We start from the raw sequence: 9,330 nt of genomic DNA, 5'->3' as shown, positions 1-9,330 counted from the left end.
ACCTCCTCATCACTCTGCCCTAAACAGCCTTGCAAAGTTACCCTCGGAGACTGTGTGATGCAAAGAACTAGAGTCACCTGGGGAGCAGAAAATACTACCAATGTCCAGACTCCAACCCCAGAGAATCTGATGTAATTGTTCTAGAGTGGGCTCCGGTATCTCTGGTTTTAAAGTATCCCCTGCTTTAATAGTGACTTAATGTAAAGCAAGGATTTAATTGAAATATCTCCCAGGATTTAATGGTGATTCCAATATACAGCAAGGATTGAGATCTGAGACAGTTCTCCAATTTTAATGAGCATATCAATCATCTGAGGATTGTGTGAAAATACAGATTCTGATTTCGCAAGTCTGGATGGATGCCCAGGTTCTTCACTCCTATTGAACCCCCATGTCACGTTGATGCTTCTGGGACCAGTTTGAGTAATAAGTGTGTAGATGGAAAATGTGTACTATGGAGCCAGAAAGAACTGGCTTTGAATTCCACTTTTGAAGCTTACTAGCTGGTGTGGCTTTCAGTGAGTCACTTCAACTCTCTGAGCCTTTTTCCTTATCTACGAAATAGAGATGATGATACCTACCTTTACACATCCCATGCCAGGTGTTCAGGAAACGGGACCCTGTTACTGGCTAATGCCAGTAGCACAGGAACCTAGTTGGATATTGAGTCTTTTTCCAAGCTCTTTTCCCATTGATGCTAGATCATTTCTGGGGAAGTTTGTTTTGTCTTTCAGTCAATCCTTTGTTTAAAAAAGAAAGATCGGGGCATTTAAATAAGTATTCTGAGGCCAGCATCCGTAGTTCTCTGCTTGGTGCCAGACTTTCTGCTTGGCAAAGCGGAATTTCAGGTTATCCATGACCTGTCTCTTCACTTCTAGTCCTCATTACCTCTGATGGGTTTCCCTCCCACTCTGCTATCCCCAGCACTCTGGATTAATTGTCTTTATGTCGTTGTAAATCACAGCCAGCACCACGTGTTTCTGTGACTGTTGAAATAAAAACCCTCTTTTCTCAACATCTGCCTGGCTTGCCCCACGTCTGAATCTCAGAGGTTCTTCCTGCCCTGACTTTCAGGGCTCAGAGCACACGCCAAAAGGAATGCATCTACCCTGAGCTTGAGAGAGAAGCTCTCCTGTTAACATCGCTTATGAACTACAAGTTCAGACCCTCTATTTTTAGCCATATGGAATAATTTGGAAGTCTATAAATCACATGACTGTGGAGACTAAACTAAAACCACCTCTTTTTCGCATCTACAAAAAAACTTATATTTATTCTGTTTTCTGAAGTTGACAGACAAAAACAAAATGTTTGCTGTGGCTTTCTGACTTTAGAAATGTGCCTCCCAGGTGCTTTCAACATTGTTCTGAGTGTTAGTTCACAGTGGAAACTGATTTAACACCATTAATAGTTTTCCAGTTCAACAGCCCTCTCCTGTCTGAGTGACTTTTAATATCTGTCTGTTTCTTTCCATGTGTCCCCCATTCAGGCACCTGACTTCCTCTCAATTTCAAGTTCCTATTATGTCTTTTGAGGGATCAGATAAATTAAAAGACTTTTTTTGTTTTCCAGTAGAGATGTCCTTATGCTAAGTAAAGTGAAAATGCGTTTTCTATCCAAATTAGGGGGGAGAAAAGATACTCTCAGTATTTTCAAAGCAAACTATTCACTGATTCAATAAGCAGTTATTGGGTGTTTCCTGTGTTAAGAATGTCATGCTGAGTGCTGGGGAGGGTGCCTACAGAGATGAAAATAATGCAGATATAAAGTCTCTGTCCCAAAGAACCTGAAAATCTAGAAAGGAAGAGAAATCTACATATATGAGCACCTATATAATATGAGCACAAAGTGAAAGATGTTTCTCAAAGCCTTCGCAGGTCCTCTGAGATTTTTCTTGTACACTCTGTTTTCAATGCCAGTATTAACCGTTGTGTTATTTTTTGTTTTGTTTTGTTTTTTTAAAGAGAACCCTCCTAAACTGTTGGTGGGAATGTAAGTTGGTACAACCACTATGGAAAACAGTATGGAGGTTCCTCAGAAAACTAAAAATAGAACCACCATATGATCCAGCAATCCCACTCCTGGGCATATACCCGGACGAAACTATAATTCAAAAAGACACATGCACCCCTATGTTCATAGCAGCACTACTCACAATACCCAAGACATGGAAACAACCTAAATGTCCATCGACAGATGAATGGTTAAGCGTTGTTATAAGTACTTGCCTACCCTATGTCTCCTTGGGAGGGCTGTAAGGACTCTGAGGTCACAAATCTTATCTCACTACCTCTCTGATATAAGCAGATTCTAAGGTGCTGGAAGAATGAATGAGAGGGAGAGGGAGGAAGAGAAAGCTAACATGGCCGCGAGTGGACTTTAAGGGTAAGAAGTCGTGCCTGTGCTCCAGACATTCAGAGCTTCCCTGAAGAGGGAGGTGATATTTAAGTTAGGTCTTCAAACATGGGAAGAATAAGACTGGCTAAAAATGAGGCAGAATGATATGATATGAGGAGAGGAATGCAGCCAGGAAGGGCAGGGCCCATCTGAGGAATAATTCCTATGTTTACTTCTCTTATTAAGCCCAAGATAGAGACACTGAGAAATGTTAAGAGGGGGAATTAAGAAGTAGAGACCCTTGGTAGTGGAAATGCCAAAGACTGAGCTGGTAAAATGCCTGGTGGCCATCACTCTTTCATTCATTAACCTAACATAATTAATTGTATGGATTGAGCCCTAATTATATGCATGTTGTAGTCCACCTTCTGGGGGCCCACTGGTGATTGATTCAGATACGTGACTTTCCTGTCTGCATAGGACTCATACTCCAGTGGTGTAAATAAACCAACGAAACCATACACAATACATCATGCACTAACTTATTGTGAATGGGATAGTGTGCAGTGATAGAAAGTGACCAGTTGGACAGTGTGGTCAGGGAGTGATACTTTACAATGGTTAACCTGGACCCCACATGTGTTAGAAATTACGATTTTAGGTGGATAAAGTATTTCCTTTAATAACTTCAAAATAAACAAGTCGTTGTTTTTGGTTGCTTTTCCCAGCTCTCTGCTATTCCAATAACAGAGCAAAAAATTATTTCACTACAATTTTCTTCTGAGAGCTTGAAGAAAAAATGTCCAAACAATTGGCCCCTTCATTCTGTGGATCAACAAAATTCCTGTAGTGAAGAGGGACCCAGAAAATGGAATCTTGTTTAACCTTGTTTAATCCAATCCTCCAGTATTCTGTCATATATCTTTATGGCTCTTTTGCCCACCCAAATTGCAAATGTGGGAAGAAAGACACCTTCATCACTGAGAACTCAGACGTGATGGATGATGATGTAATGACTGATTTGCCGTTGTTGGAAAACTTAGCTGTACGTGTTAAAACCTCGGTGGAGAGAAGCAAGATTAAATGGGAATGTGGCTATTAATGTGGTCCAGAGAAACATGAAATAATGTGCCTTTAGAGACTTTTGATGTATACACAAATGTACAGTTTTATAAACATACTCGTAAATACTTAGTCATCAGTCATTCTATCACTCACACACGCTACTAATACCATTGAGCCCCTAATAAGTTGAAAAAAAATGTGTGTGGTGTTGGAAGCTAAAAAGAAAAATAAGACAGAGTCCTTGATTTCGAAGAATGTATGGCTTATGGGTAAGGTATGACTTAGACAGCAGGGTATAATATAATCCAGAATTAAAGAAATGCCAGATGGAAGACAGAGACGTTTACAGTTTCTGCCTGTCTAGCATATATTCTCTTTATTCTAGTGATAGCAACTTGATTTTTTTTTTTTTTTTTTCCTTTTGCGGCATGCGGGCCTCTCACTGCTGTGGCCTCTCCCGTTGCGGAGCACAGGCTCCGGACGCGCAGGCTCAGCGGCCATGGCTCACGGTCCCAGCTGCTCCACGGCATGTGGGATCTTCCCGGACCGGGGCATGATCCCGTGTCCCCTGCATCGGCAGGCGGACTCCCAACCACTGCACCACCAGAGAAGCCCGCGACTTGATTTTTCTTCAGGGAACAACATCCTCCACGTCCTCCGTCCGTGTGGATTGGATCAGTTTGGCTCTCACTTACCCTCTTGCCCCTAGCAGTGGGCACACGACCCAGGCCCAGCCAATCGTTGTATTTCATTCCTCTGGCCAAAGGGTGGCATGGTCCACAACTCCAGGAAGACACTGGACTCAGCTTGGTCCAATGATAGTCACTCCCTTCAAAGGGAAGGCCAAGCTTAGAATAAATCCAGCCTAGAATAAAAGAGACAAAAGGTGGAGAGAGGTTAATTCTTTCTGACATTGTTTAAGGCCTTGGATTCAGTCATTCCCGAAGTCAGTATTCCCTGAACCACTAAAGTCCCATTTTGAAAAATTGTTTTTTTAATACATACAGTAAAATTGACTTAATTTTTGATGCATAGTTCTATGAGTTTTAACACAGGCATATATTCATGTAAATACCATCACAATTAGGATACAAACAATTTCATCACTCCAAAAAACTACCTCCCTCGTGCTGCCCCTTTAAGGGGAAACCCTCTCTATACCCCTCACCCCTGGCAACTACTGATTTGTTCTGTACTCTTATAGTCTTAATCATTACAGAATGTTACATAACCATACAAATGCAACTTTATGAGACTGGCTTCTTACATTCAGGGTAATGTTTGTAAAATTCATCCAAGTTGTAGTGTGTATTAATAGTTCATACCTTTAGGGCTTCCCTGGTGGTGCAGTGCTTAAGAATCTGCCTGCCAAGGCAGGGGACATGGGTTTGAGCCCTGGTCCGGGAAGATCCCACATGCTGTGGAGCAACTAAGCCCATGTGCGACAACTACTGAGCCTGTGTGCCACAACTACTGAAGCCCGCTGGCTTAGAGCCCATGCTCCGCAACAAGCGAAGCCACCGCAATGAGAAGCCCACGCACCACAATGAAGAGTAGCCCCTGCTCACCTCAACTAGAGAAAACCTACATGCAGCAACGAAGACCCAATGCAGCCAAAAATAAAATAATTAAATAAATAAAATTTTTAAAAAACCCTTAAGAACGTCATAAGCTTTAAAAGAAAAAAATAGTTCATACCTTTATATTGCTGAGTAGTAGTCCATTTTTTATATATACCATAATTTGTTTATCCATTTTCGCATTGAAGGACATTTGCGTTGTTCCCAGTTTTCAATTAAGAATACAGCTGCTACAAACATTATATATAGACTCTTGTGCAAACGTGTTTCATTTCACTTGGGTAAATACCTACAGTGGAATTGCTAGGTTATATGGTAAGTATATGTTCAACTTTATGTTTTCCATAGTAGAGGTACCATTTTATATCCCAACCAGCAATGAATGAGAGTTTCATATGCCATGCATCCTACCCAGCACTTGGTATTATCAGTCTTTTTTTAAAAATTAATTTTTATTGGAATACAGTTGCTTTACAATGTGTTAGCTTCTACTGCACAGCAAAATGATTCACCCATATATATACATATATCCCCTCCCTTTTGGATTTCCCTTCCATTTAGGACACCACAGTGCATGAAGTAGAGTTCCCTGTGCTATGCAGTATGTTCCCCTCAGTTGTCTATTTTATACATAGTATATGTATCAATCCCAATCTCCCCATTCCTCCCACCCCACTCCATTCCCCCTTGGTATCCATGCATTTCTTCTCTACGTTATGTCTGTGTCTCTATTTCTGCTTTGCAGATAAGGTCATCTATACCATTTTTCTAGATTCCTCCTATGTGTGTTAATATACGATATTTGTTTTTCTCTTTCTGACTTACTTCACTCTGTATGACACTCTCTAGGCCCATCCACATCTCTACAAATGACCCAATTTTGAGTTCTGGAGGCTAGGAGTCCAAAATCAAAGTGTCAGCAGGGCCATGTTCCCTCTGAAACATGGAGGGGAAATCTTCCTTACCCCTTCCTAGTTTCTGGTGTTTGCCATCAGTTGTTGGTGTTCCTTGGCTTGTAGATGCATTGTTCCAGTCACATGCATCTCCTTCCCGTGTGTTTGCACATCATTTTCTCTCTGTGCTTATCGGTATCTGTGTCCAAATTTCCCCTTTTTATAAGGATACCAATCATATTGGATTGGGCCCCACCCTAATGACCTCATTGTTACTTGATTACCTCTGTAAAGATCCAATTTCCAAATAAGTTCACATTCTGAGGTACTAAGGGTTAGGAGTTCAATATATTTTCTTTGGGGGACACAATTCAACCCATGCTGGCACCATTTAGATTAACAGTAGATGAAGTAGATTGTCTGCAAAGGCCATAGTTCATGCCTCTGTGCAATGCAATTTTACTGTTCTTCCCCTCAAGGACTAGGGGCTATTTCCACCTTCCCCTACCTCTGGGCTTTTAGACTTGCTTTGACCAATAAAATGCAGTGGAAGTGATGTTATGCCACTGCTAAGTCTAGATCTCAAGATGCCTTGTAGCTTCCACTCTCTGTACTACTGGCCTGAGACATCTTTGTGAATAAGTCTGAGAGAGGCTACTGGAGATGTCATTGGCTGGGGGGCTTCAGCCAACAGCCAGCACCAATTGTCAGGCATGTGACTGAGGCCATCTTGCACTGTGCAGACCCAGTTGAGCCTCTGGAAGCTGGTGCCGTAGCTGCATGTGTGACCTCAGACAAAACTAGCAGAACTGCCTAGCTGAGCTCAGCCCAAATTGCTGGCCTACAGAATCAAGAACAAACAGAATGATGGTTGTTTCAAGTGACAATGTTTTGGAGTGATTTTTTCCACAAGAAAGAAATGATGGCTACTGTAGACCAGGTGTCAGAAGCTTGAGTCTTCTGTTGTTTACTATCTCAATCACCTCAGCTAAATCACTTAATTCTAAGAGCTCCTGCTTCTTTTTTGTAAAAATGTAAAATGTGAATATTTCACTTATCTTTTTCCATAAGTTCCAGGTTTCAAGTTTTTAGTTCCAATTTAATAAAAACCCAACTCAAAGAGGTAAAAAGAATAAAAGGGATTTATCAGCATAAGTAACTGAAAAGTCCAGGGTCTGGTCTGGCTTTACGTAAGACTTAATCCAAGGATACAAGTGATGATATCAGAGGTTTGTTGGCCCCTACCACCCGCCTTTGCTTTTCTCTGTGTGTCCACTTCACCCAAAGCAGGCTCTTCTCAAGTCGGGACCTCCTTGCTTCTCAAGGCTGAAGTCTATCCAGTGCGGCAAACCCAGGAGGAAGTTTAACTTTCATTGGAGAAGGTGAAAACATGTGGCCATCTCTAAGTCAATCAGGCCAGTGGGTTGAGATGGTCCAAACAGTCAGGCTGGGACAGGTGAGGTGAGCCAGTGAGGTGGAGAGGCAGAGGGTAGTGATGGAGGAATACAGGGTTAGGCTTCCCAAGACCATCTGGGGAGATTAGCACAAAGGAAACTGGAATGCATTTACTAGAAGAAAAGAAATGGAAGCTGAGCAGGTAGAAAATAACGGATGTTCACTCCTTATTGCTTAAGCTTGTTAAGAAAATAACAGTAATAATTTATGTTTATCAAATGCTTATTAGGCACCTGGTACTGGTACTGCTCTAAGTACTTTATTCTTTTTTTTTCTTTTTTTTTTTTTTTTTTGCAGTACGCGGGTCTCTCACTGTTGTGGCCTCTCCCGTTGCAGAGCACAGGCTCCAGACGCGCAGGCTCAGCGGCCATGGCTCACAGGCCCAGCCGCTCCGCGGCATGTGGGATCTTCCTAGGCCGGGGCATGAACCCGTGTCCCCTGCATCGGCAGGCAGACTCTCAACCACTGCGCCACCAGGGAAGCCCTGTATGTTATTCTTTTTAACTCCTTCTGATCTTCTCAATTTAAGAATAGGTATAGTTATTATTCCCTCTTTACACATGAGGAAACTGAGGCACTCAAGTGATGAAAAGTTAAGTGGTTAAGTTGCCCAAAGCCAAGCAGATATAAGTATCAGAACCCAAATAGAATGGTTTGGGAGCTATTGCTTTTAACCACCAGTCTATACTCAAGATAGATCACCAGCACTATGGTAGGCAGAATTCTAAGGTGATACCCAAGATTCCTACCCCTGGTATATAATCCCCTCTTCTGAGAGTGGGTGAGACCCGTGAATGTAATAGGATAGTCACTCCTTAATTAGGTTACATCATATGGCAAAAGTGATGGCATTGTCATTCCCAAGACTCCTTCATAGCCAACTGGAGGGAGAGTCTCCTGTTGGTTTTAAAGAGGTAAGCTGTTATTTTGTGAGGGTCCCACGTGGCTGGGACCTGAAGGTGGCCTCTAGCCGAGACTTACTTCTAGCCAACAGCCAGCAAGAAAATAGGGACCTCCAGCCTACAACTACAAAGGGCTAAATTCTTGAAAAACAAAAGAACTGAATTCTGTCAACAATCTGAATGAGTTTTGAAGAGGACCCTGAGCTCCAGATGAGAACCCCTGGCCAACATCTTGATTTCAACCTAGGGAGACCTGGAGTAGAGGACCCGGTTATGCTGCGCCCCAACTGCTGACCTACGGAGCTGCGAGGTAATAAATGTGTATTGTATTGTTTTAAGACACTAAGTTTGGGGATAATTTATTACCCAAACCAGCATCTTCTCTTTGCGGCCTTGTTTTCCCACGGGGTTCTCCACACCTTTTGTGGCACTCATACAACCCTTCACACCAGCTGTGCTGGAGCGCTCACTGTATCATGCAGCTCCCACTGTCATTTTGTGCCACTGACATTTTTAGATAGAGTGTCTGGTGTGTATGAGCTATTCTGTAATTGGTTGTAGAATGAATGAAAAGCCATCTCGTGTGGTATGCCTATAACATTCTACTTTATTATGGGAACTGATGGGGCCTGGGTTGTCGGAGGGTGCTTCCAAGAGCAGTTCCTGGTATATTTCAGCCGAGGGCCCCAGGATAGTCACCAGCCCAGACCTAATTTAATATTAATTTTTAATGTGGGGCCTCCTATATTATGAGGGTAGTGATAATTCTCTCTCCAAACCCATTTGAGATCTCTCCATCCCACATTTTAGTGTCTTCTCAAACCATCATTTCTTTGCCTTTTCACATCTGTGGAGGCAGACAGACCTGAGAATCTCAGCTCTGCTACTCACTAGCTAGGGATCCATTATTTTACTCCTCTGAGTATGTTTCCTTGTCTATAAATGGGCAAAATAATTCTTACTGCTGCCGGAACTGTTGTAAGGATTCTGAGAGTGTATCCTGTACTTTGGAAGGTAAGCTCCATACAGGTCACAGTCCTGCCCTTTTTGTTCATGGCTGTGTTCCCAGTCGCCCCCTCCCTCCCTCAATAAGTGCTC

General features: G+C 42.5%; 1 protein-coding gene across 1 annotated transcript in view; it reads left to right on the top strand.

Annotated features, from left to right (window-relative positions):
• The first annotated feature begins 8,523 nt into the window (after positions 1–8,523).
• The window catches only part of PTPRG (protein tyrosine phosphatase receptor type G), a 747,832-nt gene continuing 747,025 nt past the window's right edge, over positions 8,524–9,330 (top strand). The window contains exon 1 of the mRNA XM_082638320.1: positions 8,524–8,542. The gene's annotated coding sequence lies outside the window, so the exon portion shown is untranslated. The remainder of the gene's footprint in view (positions 8,543–9,330) is intronic.

The sequence above is a fragment of the Mesoplodon mirus genome (genome assembly GCF_964341445.2).
Source record: "Mesoplodon mirus genome assembly, chromosome: 12".
In the NCBI taxonomy this organism is placed as follows: domain Eukaryota; kingdom Metazoa; phylum Chordata; class Mammalia; order Artiodactyla; family Ziphiidae; genus Mesoplodon; species Mesoplodon mirus.
The sequence above is the reverse complement of the archived record's forward strand: the minus strand, read 5'-3'. Positions and strand labels throughout refer to the sequence as shown.